General features: G+C 48.9%; 1 long non-coding RNA gene across 1 annotated transcript in view; it reads left to right on the forward strand.

The window, feature by feature from the left end:
- The window catches only part of LOC144379337 (uncharacterized), a 49607-nt gene extending 47419 nt beyond the window's left edge, over window positions 1–2188 (forward strand). The window contains exon 2 of the long non-coding RNA XR_013442157.1: window positions 78–2188. This is a non-coding gene — a long non-coding RNA (uncharacterized LOC144379337). The remainder of the gene's footprint in view (window positions 1–77) is intronic.
- Window positions 2189–14689: the final 12501 nt, after the last annotated feature.

A 14689-nucleotide genomic window follows, 5' to 3' on the forward strand; every position in this document is an offset into this window, starting at 1 on the left:
ATAAAGTTGTCAAATTCATCAATAGAATTTTATTTGAAGCCTAACAGGGTGTTTTGTTTTGTTTTGTTTGGAACTAGATAATCTGATTTGGAAGAAATTGATTTCTCAAAATGGATTTGGGAGAGCAAAGGGCCAAGAATAACTGAGAAGCAATTTTGAAAAAGTAGAACGTGGAAGAACTTGCCCTACCAGATCAAGATTTATTATCAAAATATTTCGTAATGAAGACAACAGAGTTTGGGCAAAAGGATAAACCTTGGAACAGAACAGAAAGCCTAACCACAGGCCCACCTGTGTTTGGAAACAATACCAAGCAGAGATGATATTACAAATGTGTGGGGAGAGGGTGGTCTATTTATTTATTTATTTATTTTTTAAAAGATTTTATTTATTTATTTGACAGAGAGAGACACAGCGAGAGAGGGAACACAAGCAGGGGGAGTGGGAGAGGAAGAAGCAGGCTTCCCGCTGAGCAGGGAGCCGGATGCGGGGCTCGATCCCAGGACCCGGGGATCATGACCTGAGCCAAAGGCAGACGCTTAACGACTGAGCCACCCAGGTGCCCCGAGGGTGGTCTATTTAATAAATGAGTCCTAGGAATGACTTTTATCCATATGGAAAATACAAAATTAGATTTCTGCCTTAGATCAACCCTCTGTAGATTAAAGAACTAAAAACAAAAAGCAAAACTTTAAAGCACAGAGTGAAAATACAGAAAAATTCTTCATGACCCTAAGATAATGAACAATTCCTCTTTAAGAAAGAAACAAACAAAAAAGAGAACATAAAAAAAATCGATAATTTTGACTTCGTAAAAATTAACTTCTTCATAACAAAAGGCCATTATAACAAAGTGAAAAACAAGCCGTAGCCTGAGAGAAGGCACTTGCAATGAGTGTAACAAGTAAAGAAATCTCTCAAATTAATTAGAAAAAGATAAACAGCACTTGGGAAGAAATGGGCTAAGAATATAAACTATCAATTTGTAGAGGAGGAACCCCAGAAGGTCAGTAGAAATACAAAAAGATGCTTGCTTCCACTATTAAGCAAAGAGATACAAATCAAAACAGCAGTAAAATATCATTTACATCTACCAGATCAGCCAAAATTTAAGTCAGCCAATGCCAAGTGTTGGCAGAGCTGTTAAATCACGGAAATTCACTCCCCGCTACTGGGACTGTAAAATTGGCAATAACTAGTAAAGTCGTAGGTGGTCGTGTCCAGAAGTTCTACTCCTAGGCATCTAGTCTTGTATGTGGGCACAAGAAGACATGTATTAAGATGTTTGCTGTAGCTTGGAAACCACCTAAATGTCCATCAGCAAGAAAATGGATAACTAAATCGTATTATAGTTATACAATGGAGTACAGTACAGCATGGGCCGGCATAGATAAAAATCTCACAATTGTAATGCTAAGGGAGAAATGAACACGGCAGAAGATTCTGATACTGTATATATACACGTATGTAGCTTAAAAGCTGGCAGGGCGTAATAAGTAATACTTTATAATGCTTATGGATACATGCAAAATGCAATAAAAATAGTAACAAAATATAAAAACATGCATGAGGATGACTAACACTGAATTCAAAACAGTGCTCAGCCCTGGGAAGTGAAGGAGATGTGCTGGAGAGGAGTACAGAGGGGAACTCCGTTGTATCTCTAATATTTACTTTCTTTGCAGTAGAAAGACCTGAAGCAAATAAGGCAATATGCTAATATTTGCTAAAGCTGATGTGGCCATTATTAATGCTGCCCACCGAATGTATCTGGCTCTCTGCCTTCCAGGCCCGTGGTAGGATTGCCTTTCCCATTCACTCTGAAGTTAGGGGTGACCTAGAGGCTTACTGTGGCCGGTGAACTGGAGTGGAAGTGACTTCTGTTTCTGGCCTCATGAACCAGTGCACAAAAGTTTTGGCCAACATGGCCGCGCAGAGTCAAACCTTCTCTCTTCCCCAGGACCTGAGCAGACACCATGTCTCCAGGCAGCCGGTGGAGGACAGGTGGATGGGTAAGCTTTGTTGCTCCCAGCCTTTGAGATTTGAGGATGTTTGTTAGCACAGCACAACCAAGTCTTTCCTGACGGCTACAGCTGGGAAGTTGGTCCACAGGGGTTCCCTGTATCATTAGTCTCTGATTTTATCTACATATTGAAAAATTACAAATAAAAATTTAAAAGTTCTTAATTTGGACTGGATTAATCCTATTTCTCAGCCCATAGCACATTATCTTTACTGGTCTGTGCAAGGTCCTGCTCTTATTTTATTCATTCTTATTTTCTTAGGAAGTACCTCAGACCTGAGATGGAAGCAGTGTTGATCTGCAGGAGATCTTGCTGAGGGGAAGGAGTGCTGGGCTCGCCCTCCCAGCCCGAGGCCAGCTTCCCTCCAGTGCTGTGAGCTGGCCTGCGGCATCTCTCAGTGGCTTGCGGGCCCCAGAAACCCACGTAGAAAGTCTTAGCTCTTCTCCAGAGAAGTGTAAACAAGAACTGAGGAATGGAGCGGTGCCCCCAACCGTTGCTGACCCTTTGTATGGCTTTTAGAAAACTGGTTTGCTCTTCATTCCCGATTCTCTGATGTGTCTGCAAGCAGCAGACTTGCCCCGCGGGGGTCCCTTTCCTGGCTCCTTCCACCTCTGCAAGAAATGCTAGGGAGAACTCTCTCACCCACCTCTTGGCTTCCAGGTTCCTTTGCAGGGCTGCCTGCAAAACCCGCAGGGAGTAAAAACCCCAGAGAGAGGTGAGGGGAGGGGGCAGAGTGCTGGGGAGAAGGAAGAGAGACGCGTGCTCCTGGCCAGTTCTGTTCCGCGCTGCGCAGCGAAACGCAGCCGGTGCCTGGAAGTCACCGTGAAATGCAATGCCTTTGAGAAGTTCCGTGGAAAGAATGATATCATGGCCAACCACTCCCTGCGCCCCCCCCCCAACACTTTTTCCAGGGGGAGTGAGAAGTAAATAGACTGACACATTTTCCAGTCAGGGAGCAGTTCTGGAGAGCAAGTTTACCTTGGCACGGGCGCTCAGGTGGGGCTGTGAGAAACCTTATCTGTGCTTGCCCAGTAAACAAGGAGCCCTCATGTCCCCGGAGCCTTGGCCACCGCACAGCTGACCACAGGAGACAGGTGAGTGGGGCGAGCAGCATGCTGGCCAGAGCCACTGCAGAGCCAGACTGGCCCCGGGGGGTGGGGGTGGGGGGAGGGGGGAGGAAGGGGGGTGCCGACCGTGGTAGGTAAATATTGCCTCGATTTGATTGACGGACTCATTACTGACTCTGTCGGTTGCCAAGAGAAATGCCATCAAATCCACCAGATTCAAAGGTAGAATTGACGTCCCCGAATTCGATGATTCTCGAACTGTAATGCGCATATGGTCACCTGGGGATCTCATTAGAAATTGCATTTCCATCAAGCTGCGGGGGGCCTGCCCTTAGTGCTGGCCCACCGACCACACTGAGTTCGCAAAGTCTTCATGTTCAGATGACTGTGTGCCTTTTACACAGTCGAAATAGTAACCATTTAAGGAGCTCTGTCTTGACTCTGTGACAGGTGCTGTACAAGTGTTTTCTGTCATCTAGCTCTTATTCTCTACCCCAGCTCTGCAAGGTGGGGGTTATTATTCCTGCCCCCTCCTTGACGGGCAAGGAAATAGAGGCTAAGAGAGGTTAATTCATGCGATGTACGTGTCATTGCCAAGAGATTTCGTTACTACCTTCCCTCCCCTTCCCAGTGATCTGAAATAACCCAAAGACAAAGGATAATAAACACCCTGCATTCGGGTGGGGTGACTCTGCTTTTGGCGATTCACCCTCTTGATCCCTGAGAATAATTCCTTTTGTACAGAATTGTCAGGGCCAAGCACAGGAATTCAGGAACCCTAGAATGAGTATGGGGCCCAGTAAGTCCTGGCCTCGATGGAGACAGCTCTTCAGAAAGGTGGACAAGCCTCGTTTTCGATCCCTCTGGCGCTGATGTGTTCACCCACAGGACATGCCGTTTGAGAATCTTCATACCTGGAACAGATGCTTTGATGCATCAGCTTGGAAAGAATGCCTCTTAGGGCCATTCAGAAGAAAAAAATGCCCCAGCTTGTGGAAACACCAAAGTGAAGGCAATTATAACCGGACTGACTGACCTGGAGATATTTAAATTCTTCGAAGAACTTCGATGTGCTCTTGCAAAACCCAGACTGCCTCCAGCTATGAACTTGCATCATGTCCGGATCTTAAGGAGCAAGGCAGCCCCACACACAGGGCGCAGCGGGAGTAATGAGAGACCCCCAGCGGACCCGTGGAAGACCGGAGTTTGGGTGGCCCCTCAACAAGTCGGGCTCCCCCGGGACACCATCAGCATTTGAACCTCACCCAGAGTGGTTCAGAGATGGGACCGAGATTTGCACCGCAGGGTGGGGAAGGCCAGGTTCAGGCACTCCTGGAGAGCCATCCCAGCTCCACCCTGCGAAGTTCTTCCCAGAAGAAAACACTCAGAGCAGCAAGTCCCAAGACACAGTGGAGGCCTCCAAAGAAGTCATAATTAATATTGTTGTTTACATATAACATCATTCTAGCAAGCACTTGAGGGAATTTACAGACACCATGTAAAATAGAGCAAAGTTAAAAAAAAATACGAGAGAATATGAGGGAAAGGAAAATAAAGGTTTGAAAAGAGGATGAAACCTAATGGGGGTAATACTTTCTCATATACCATAAGGTCTCGTATGCTTGGGCTAAGCTATCTTCAAATCAAGCTCTGACTCCGCTAACCTAAACCCACCCAGCACTCACTGCACCCACGATGTACAAAAAAGAAGCAATAGCTTCAGAGATGCGCATCCAGTTCATTCCTGGCGCTGAGGCTCCCCATGGGGGAGAATCAGAAGACACAGTGGAAAGTCATGAAGATCGTCCTCAACACTATTCTATGGGCACTGCTCTGGGGACCTGAAGGGCTGACTTCTAAGGCCCTCTGGGCCCCCCCCTCTGGAATCTGAGCGCAGTCTTTTCCCCAGGCCTGGTGTCGTCTTCACTCAGTGCTTTGGGGAGTGAGGCCCTCGTGCTCCCAGCAAACCTGCAGACATTGATGGGCAAGTTGGGGTCACAACATGCAGCCCATCCACAGGCTGGGAGCAATGGTCTTCCTGCCGTGAGCCGCTGGGCACAGAGCAGTCTCCTTTCTTGGGACAAGCACAGGCCAAGGAGCCAGAGGACCAGACCAAGTGCTGGTCCTGAGTTCACCACTCACTGACCGTCGGAGCTGAGGAAAGGCAACTCCTCTCTCGGCGCCTTAGTTCTGTCGCCTGCAAGATGGAGGACATGGGCTAGCATCTCATCTGTCCTCTCCCTGAGGATTCTCCGAGCTGCAACCCTCTGCAAAGCATGGCAAAGTGAAGAGGCCATAAAGCCGAGTTGCAAGCTTTGGAGTCTGTGGTAGAGATAGAAATGCGCCACCCGGATCCCCTGTCAGAGGAGGACCCACTGCCCAGCTGTGGAAGTGGGGTCAGCAGATGGCCTCCAGCTGTCAGGTCCTTTATGGTTGGCACCAGCCAAAGAGAGCCACCTCTCCCAAGACCATGTCCTTCCCCAGGACAGCCCACACTGAGGACAGAGCAGTGCAGGGGAAGGCAGACCCCGGAGTTTTGTCCCAACACAGGCCACTCCAACAGGTAATATTTCCTCCACAGCTCCCCATAGAATTGGCCGAGATTTGTGGAGCCTGCCTCTCCGTGAGACCTCCTTCTGGGCCCCCTCCTGCTTCTTCTCCTGCCTTTCCTGGGTGTTGCTCCCAAGCCCTGTCTCCACGTCTGCCCCTGAAGAACCCATCTGGCAACAGCATCCAGGCACCCAGGGCACCCAGAATGGCCAGGCGCCTGACCTTCGGAACAGAAGCCTTGGCCACCGCAGACCGAAGAGTGAGAGAAACAACCGGTGTGGACGCTAGGACAGCACGTGTAGCCATAGCTACAACTCGGGCCGTCTTCCCGTGGGAAACCCGCCCCCTAAAAGGCAGGACCCGCTTCCCCCCAGAACAGCCCCTTCCGCACTTTGCAGGTGGTGCCAGCTTTGCAGTCCCTCAGGCTCAAGAAATGCAAGGCTTCTCCAGTTCCCTTTCTCCTCCGCTCCCACATCCAAGCAAGGACTGGGTTCTGCATGCTCGACCTCTGCAGCGCCTCCCACCGTCCCCTGCCCCTCCCCTGCGCGCCGCCTCCCGCTCGGGCCAGGGAAGCAGCCCCCTGCAGACCTCCCTCTGCAGTGCACGCCTCCTTCCCGACTGTCAGAGGGCTATTCCCGGTGCAGGCGCCTTTCCCTGTGATGCGCGCCTCTGCTCCCCGTCATTGCTCTGTAGGAGGAAGAGATGCTGGAATCACACCAGTCCCTCACACCTGTTTCCCCCGAAGTCACTGGGAGGAGTTCGTTGCTGCTTGTGACAAATACCCAAACACAAACAAAGGTGGCAAAACAATGTGAACTGGATGAGAAGTTTCTGTTTCTACATGGGTTCGGGTCAGCGTTATTTCCTTACCTTGGACCTGGAAGACAGAGCCCTCGTTCAGCAGCTGAGACGCACGGGTGCTTGTGCGGACCCATAGAGCCCCAAGGACAGAAGAGCTGGGTGATTTGCTGGCACTCGGTACCAGGGTATTGAGAAATACTCTGTAATACAAATAGCTTTAAAATGCCCACGTCCCCGCGTGTGGACGGGCAGGCTGTGCGTGTGGGAGACCGATTCCGTGCCTGCGAAGTCAGGTAGAACCTCCCTGGGCTGCCACGGGAAAGCGTGGCTCACACACCTGTGTGCTTCTAGCGAGGGTGTCGGCAGGTGCGAGAGCCAGTGCAAATACTCCAAGAAAGCGCTGGAAAGAGGGAGAGACAGGATATCAACTATTAGATTTGGCATCCTTCTCTTCTAAGAGAACTGGCTTGGCCTTGCTTTCTCAGAAACCCAAGAGAAGGGGCGCCTGGGTGGCTCAGTCATTAAGCGTCTGCCTTCGGCTCAGGTCATGATCCCAGGGTCCTGGGATCGAGCCCCACATCGGGCTCCCTGCTCCGCGGGAAGCCTGCTTCTCCCTCTCCTACTCCCCCTGCTTGTGTTCCCTCTCTCGCTGTGTCTCTCTCTGTCAAATAAATAAATAAAATCTTAAAAAAAAAAAAAAAAAAGAAACCCAAGAGAAGGTTGCTGCCCTTGCTATGTTTTCCTGTTAACAAGCAACAAAACGAAGTAATCAGCCGGAGTTTCACTTTCCCTTCTTTTTACTATTCATTTTCAAGCAGATCCAATGGAGGATGATTTAATACCTCACGTTTCTCAGCCAAGGCAGCTGAATGCTTGCCATTCTTGCATCCTTCCTGTGCAGTGAGCTGAGGCCGGGGAACATCAGGCCCATTTTACAGATGAGTAGAGTGAGGCCAAGTAAAGAGACCTGTTCATTCTCTTGTTAAAAATCTCAGGCAACATCATAATCTGGAGTGTAATTCATTAGTCTTTATATTTTCTTCTTTTTGACCAACTGAGCCACCCAGGTGCCCCTTGTATTTTCTTCTTTTTAAATTGAGAAATTCGTAAGCATTGTGGAAGATTACGTCCTGCAGAGGGAGGCGATAAAATGAGAATGGCCCTGGGGAGTGGGTGTGCAGGGGACCCTGTCTGGGGGGGGAGCTCTCATTGGCGCACTCTCCGAGCACTCCGAAATTCAAAAGAGCAGGTGGCTATAGAGCAAGGAACGGCCCCCAAGCTCCAGAAAGACTCAAGCGCACATAATGCTAGCTTTTTTCATTAGTAACATCAGGGGCACTAAAGCATAAAGCTAGACAGCAGCCTCAGGAGAATCTCCTTCCACCTTTCTGGTTTTTGTTTCCTAAGAGGACGCCTGGCTGAAAAGGTAGGAGATGTAGACAGGGGCCCGCTCAGAGGGCAGGTGGGGAGTGCAGGGCAAGGTTCTGCGGGGCTGCAGGCTTCAGAAGCGCCCAGCTGCCCCACTGCCCCCAGTAGCGGACGGTGCTCCTGCCTGAAGCCATACTGTACCGCTCCGTGGGCTCACTAGGCTTAGAAGCCCTCCATGGGAGCCTCGGCTGCCCTGAGGGCCTCATTAAGCACGTGGAAAGGCATATGGCCTTTCTCACTATCATGGCTTGTCATCGGCTTGGCTCAGGCTGGTGCAGGACCTCTCTCCTGGGGCACACCTGGGCTCCGGGGCCTGGCCTGGGCCTGGGCAGGTGCACCGGGTACCTGGGGCCCACTCAGAGGAGTCCCCTTCAGTCCAAAGCTCTGTACCTTCTTGTGAAAAGGGTCTGCCAAGACCCTTCCCCCCACTCCCATTGACCAGTGGACTTAATCCACTCGAGTGCTGTTGCCAGATTACAGCTGGGGGCCAGGATTCCAATCAGATCCCTCCAGAAGGCAAGCCCACTGGTTGCAGCCACGCCCACCCTTCTGAGGGGTTCACTTCTTGCTCTGTCTTACCATGGCATGGTTTCCCCTCAGACTTCTGTCACCAACCATCATCAGCCTCTGTGACCACAGAGCTCTCTCTTCTCACCCACTTACCCTGCCTGAAATGCCTATTGTTGGATGGAGACCGCGGATGCACCGCGAGCATGTCTTTCTCACCATAGTGTGAATTTCTGCATCAAATCAAGTGTGCTTGCCCGGCAGCTGCCTGGGATTAGGGAGCTGAAGGATGGACACTCACAGGGAAAAGAAAAGCGTGGTTTTGAAGCTTGCAAGGCTGTGATGAAGGGAGCATGGGCTTCTTGAAATCAGTGGGCAGGTCAGAGAGAGGTGTGAAATGAGAGAGAGTGGAAAGGGGAAGTCTCAGAAGACACAGTTCACATCAACTCAATTTGACCTACTTAACACTTCTGCTAGGGTGCCACCTAACTGGAAAAGAAATGCTGATATTCACTCAAATGATGTAGAAGTGAGGGAAACTGGATGGGTTTGGCCGATAGAAGTGACTGCCTTTTCTTTTCCTGCTAGAAATTCTGTGCACAATCCGTTCTGTGGAGTACAAGGACCTTTACTAACAAATAGGCATTCCATCCAGCTTGCAAACTTGGAGTTGTGGGGGGCTCCAGTGCTCCCTCCCAAGATCAAGATTCTTCTGCTCACTCCTCGTTTCCAGCACACCCCTCGCACTTTCTCACCCCTGAGCCTTTACTTTTGCTGTTCTTGTAGTAAGGATTGCCCTTCTCTGGCTTCTACCCATCCTTCGAGGCCAGCTTAATGGCATCCTTTCTTTTTAGCTTTTCTTGATACCATTCATTCGTTCATTCATTCCTTCAACAAATGTTTTTTGAGTGCCTACTATGTGCAAGGCACTCTTCCAGGTGATGAAGTCCAGCAGTAAACAAAACAGACTTAGTCCTTACCCGTATGGAGCTTATATTCTGGTAGTCAGCACCCCTCTCCCCAAGACAAGAGTAATCACACCACCCACCATGGTCACATGTCTTTACTGCAGTGGTCATCATATGGTCTTAGAAGGGACTGGTGTCTGGTCCTCCCAATCTCCTTAGTGAAGGACCCTATGCCAAGCCCCAGAGGCAGCCCTTGATTTCTTTATACAAGGAACTCAGGAGAGCAAATCTGGTAGGAAAGGCAGAGGCGAGGGGTCTTTTTTCTTTTCTTTTTTTTTTTTTTTTTTTACATATTTTAGTTATTTACTTGTCAGAGAGCACAAGCAGGGGGAGCGGCAGGCAGAGGGAGAAGCAGGCTCCCCGCGGAGCAAGGAGCCAGATGTGGGGCTCTGTCCCAGGACCCTGGGATCATGACCTGAGCCGAAGGCAGATGCTTAACCGACTGAGGCACCCAGGAGTCCCAGAGGCGAGGGATCTTATATGCAAACTCATATGCAAAACTTGTATGCATAGCATGTGTGCTATTTTTACTCAGCCTTAGGATTGTGTAAGGGATCACTAAAGCAATTTAGGGAATTTATCCTAAAGCTGTGTTGGCCCGGTAGACACACTGTTATCTCTTGGAGTATGTTTATTTGGGATGGCTTTGGGGGGTGATGGATTTAGGAGAGCTAAAGTTCCCCTCAAGTGATTCCTTGGAGCCACCCCAATCTGGCCCACAGTCAGTGCCTAGGACCTGGTGGAATTGTTGCTGAAAGGGCAGGAAAGTGTAATAAGGACCCAGCCATCTGATCCCAAGGCTGGGCACCATGTGGGTGTGAAGCACACTTGGGACTCCAGCGAGCTGGTGTGAGCTCGGATTACAGCTGGCAGAGGCCGTCTGAAGGAGCTGCTCCCTGGTGCATAATTCACTGCTCACTCCTCCTCCAAGGAGCCCTGGGGATGAAGCCAGGAGGGACACAGCTGCCCCTGGAGGAAGGAGGGCGACATCCTGTATACTTGAAAAGAAAACTGAAAGTGCCTTTCTTCACAAGAAACTATTGTGTTTTCCTCTTTTTTCATAACCCACAGGTATGACAGAGTTCCTCTGGTCCAGAGCTGTGGGTGAAATAGGGGGAGTAGGGGGAGGAGGAGCCGAGAGGTATGAAGGGAATTTGGATTGTTCCGTGGTGCGTGTTCTTTGTCTAATTCAGGGAAGGTGTCAGCCTGCCGGAGCCCACCCCGAGGAGCCCCGTGCTATATGATACGAGTCCTGGTGATAGGAACCTCTCTTCTGGCTGTTAAAGTGCATTCCTGTGTAGATGTGGAAAGAGAGAAAGCATGCTGGAGCCGAGCTAGGATAGGAATGTGAGTATTTCCTTAATTGGACACGAGAGCCTTGAACTGGTTCCAGTTTTGGTGTTTTCTTTCAAGAGCCTGGACCCTAAGGATTCCATAGAGTTTTCGTTCTCTAAAAATCCCTTTGGTTCAAAGGCCCCTTGGTAGAAATAAAGAAAAAGCCAGGGCTGAATCTCTTTGATATTTGGGAAAGCAAGGATTTGTGGGCTGCCAGGTCCCAGGCTTCTTTTGGGGGGTGAGTGGGTTCTGGGTGGAAAAAAGGAGGCCCCTCCTAAGATGGCACAGGGCAAGAGTACCCACAGGCTTTATGTCGGGCCTCAGAGCCTGGATGATAGGATGCAAAGCACTTTCCCCTCGAGCATTTATAGAAGCAATTTCTCTTAGCCTTATTAGAGTTCTGAGAGCTCAAAAGATTCCTATTGCCTGCTTTACTGCTTTAGGAGTCTGGGACACAGAGAAGCCATGCAACGTGCCTGAGAACTTACAGCAAAGTAAGTCAAAGGCTAGAGGATTTTGTCTGGTGGGTTTGGTGGTTTTGAGTGAGGACTAGTTCCCTGACGGCTGACGTGGGAAAGCATGCCCACACTCAGGTCGGGCGTTCATCATGTGTCCAGAACCCGGCTGGACACTTGCTGAGAGGCACCAAAGACTGGAGGAACTCGTAGGGGGTGAGGGGAGATGTGGGGACGCTGGGACCACAGCAGCACCCGCTGGGCAGAGCTTCACTACTTGCCTCTCATGACTGCTCCCCCTCTCCCCCCAGTGCTGGAAACTTCAGTCAAGGGACTCCAGGGGAAAATGGGGCGGTCCTTGCCTGAAATGAGTGAAAAACCAAAGCAGATGCAAGCAACTCTGCTGAACCCCATCTTTTCCCCCAAAACACCTTAAAAACAAGCCCTGCGTCTGCTCAGTGCTTTCCAGCTTACCAAGTGTTTTCATAACACTATCTCATTTCATCCTCACATCAACCCACACACATTCTTGCCTTTCAGATTTTTTATGTACTCAAATGAGTTTCACTGAAAAAATTGGCTAGAAACTCCCCTTCTTCTACTCAGTTTTTTTTTTTTTTAAACCCCAAGCCTTTGACTGATATCTTTAAGAAGCTCCCAGATTCCCAGGATGGGAAATTTATTTATTCTGCCAGCCCTACCCCACTGGATGGACTCTAGTAGTCCTGATCTTTGCTATTGGAACTAACATTTTTAAAAAAGATTTATTTATTTGAGAGAGAGAGAGAGAGAGTGAGCAGGGAGAGGGGAGGAAGGAGAGGGAGAGAAGCAGACTCCTTGCTGAGCATGGAGCCCAGTGATGATGATTATGATGACGATGACAACACGGGGGTAGGGCTCAATCTCACAACCCTGAGATCATGACCTGAGCCCAATCAAGAGTTGGGTGCTTAACCGACTGAGCCACCCAGGCGCTCCCGGAACTAACATTTTATATTCAGTTGTAGCTTATCTGTTAAAACAAATAAAGCCACAAGGGCCAGGATGTGTAGTATCGTGGGGAAAACATAGACTTTAGAACCAACAAGGCCCAGAGTCAAATTCTGGTTCAGCCATTCGAGAACTGTGTGGCCATGGCCCAGTTACTTGACCTCTCTGAGCCTCTCTTTCTCCATCTGACAAATGGGATAATAGTGCCTGTATCTTAAAGTCGTCGTGAGGCGTAAACATGCTAGCAGGCACAAGTGAACCTTAGCCAACATCTACTTTGTGAAGTCCCTTAGAGCTGAACAAAGCACGAGCTTCACCACTACGAGGCAGATTAAAAGCAATACTGTCTTTTTGCAAGGCAGGAGGGAGATCAAGCATGGAAATACATTGCTAAAGGAATTTAGATGGAGACTTTTTTACTCAATGAGTAATTAGCTACATGGCCTGCGTACCTGCACATTGATGCCACGGGTAAGTCAGTACCTTTATTCTTTTTTTAATTCTTATTTTAGGTGCGAGAGAAAAGGAGCTGGGAAACTGGATTTAGGCAATGTTGGAAAGCAAGGCAGTTCTGATTACACTTGGATTTTCACTGAAGCAGAATTGCAATTCGATTCTTGAGTCCCTGAAGACAAAGGTGGCAGAGGGAGGGAGTGCAGAGGGCTGTTTAGTTCACTGAGTGGCACATAGGAGATGCTCAGGAAATGCCAGTGGGGGGCTGACGGGGTTGGCAGAGTCCAGATCGTGTGTTTGACTTCTGCTACTGACTTCTTGGCAGAGATGTAGCGTTGTAGTGGAAAGAACATTTGACCAGTGGTCTGAAGGCCTGCGTTCAGGTTCCATCTACACCATTTAATAGCCTTGGACGTGCCATTTAATCTCTTAGGTGTCTTCTCACCTGTAAAATGAGGAGACTGGACTCGGTGATTTGGAAGTTCTCTTTCAGCCCGAAGATTCTGGGCCTCCATGTTAACTTCATTCACTGGTGTTTCTGTTTCTTTATTTGAAGGCAGTAGGGATAGAAACCTATCTCATAAGATATTGGGAAGCCGTGGTCAGTCTGCATGTTCAGATACCCTGTGTCTTTACAGATATGATCAGAGCAATGTAGCAGAGTAGCTCTGTGATCTTCGGCAAGTGCCCCAGTTTCAGACTCGGTTTGCACACTCTAGGCTAGGGACTGTATTACATTCTTTTGAAAGCCGAGATCATGAAAATGCTTTAAAAAACGGCAAGGCACTACATAAAGTATTATGACTGAGAAATGGCGTAGTTGTTATAGTGACACCAAAGTTTAGCCCCATGCCTCCCATATTTTCATATGAATGAATGTGTCACCATGGTTTCAGAGGGGAAACAGAAAGTGTAGATTTGGGGTTCTAACCCAAGGCTTGCTTTCCACTCCAACTTACTGACAAGAGGTAACTTTCACTTAAAATGGGCATTAATATAAAGTTTCCTCAAGAACAGGCATCAGGGAGTTACCTCAAGGTTCTCCAATGTGGGGGATTTTTCAGAAGGCCGGACATCTGCTGGTGGAGACCTTCCATCCCACCCTCTTCAAAATGAGGCCATTTTGACACTTGAAGGGTCTGTGTGTTGCAGGGGGTAGGGGGTAGCTTTCTGAGTCTAGAAAGTTTCACAAGCGATAATCACAAATATGTAATGCTGGGCAGCTGGTATGTAAAAATGGTGAGTCAGTCTTTCATCCCAGGCCTTGCCAGGGATTGCTACTGGGGAGAAATGGCAGAGGACACGAGTCCTGCTCTCCCAGGGCTGACCTCAGTCGCAGGGTGGAAATAAGCTCTCCAAACACTGGCTTCTCCTTTGACTATGTAGATGACAACACGTCCCACCCAGCCTTTGAGAAGTTTCTCCCCCCTATGCAAAAGGCACAAACAGCCCCCTCTGTTAGTGGTAATCCCATACTGGAGCATCTCCCCTTAGCACCTGTCCATAGAAGCATCGACCTCCATCAGGACACTATCTCCAGAGAAGGAGCATGGAGGTGGTTCTTGGCAGCATGAATCAATTTCTGATTTATCTTATGGGGTGGGGTGGGGGTGAGCAGAAGCTCCTGAATTTCTCAGGAAGGAGAGAACTGGGAGGGGGGAGGCAGGGAGTGAGGGGTTGTCTTGAAGCTGTGTTTTCATAGGAAGTACACTATTACTCAGGTTGTATATATGAATGACCCAAAATAGCAAAGTTGTTTTAATTTAATTCCCATGGTTATTTTTATTTGGGTTAGCTTGGGAGGGCTGATGAAAATTATGAGGGCCTCCTCATGGTCCTGCCACTGTTAAGCCCTCACCATTAATCCTATTATCTTTCACCTGAGATAAGCTCATGTATTTCCACTTTTAAGTGTATATATGGATTCAATACATTCACTACCGTTGAAAGAGCTGACTGACTTCAAAGCACATTTAATTTTGCCAAGTTTTTGAAAGCTCCCCCTTCCTCTTCTGCACACACACACTTCCTCAGTCCCCAGTACACATATAGATCAGGGTTATAAAGCCATTTTACGGGAGTTTGTGGAGCAGAGGTGTGAAGCAACGCGC

This window comes from Halichoerus grypus, chromosome 10 (assembly GCF_964656455.1).
Source record: "Halichoerus grypus chromosome 10, mHalGry1.hap1.1, whole genome shotgun sequence".
Lineage (NCBI taxonomy): Eukaryota > Metazoa > Chordata > Mammalia > Carnivora > Phocidae > Halichoerus > Halichoerus grypus.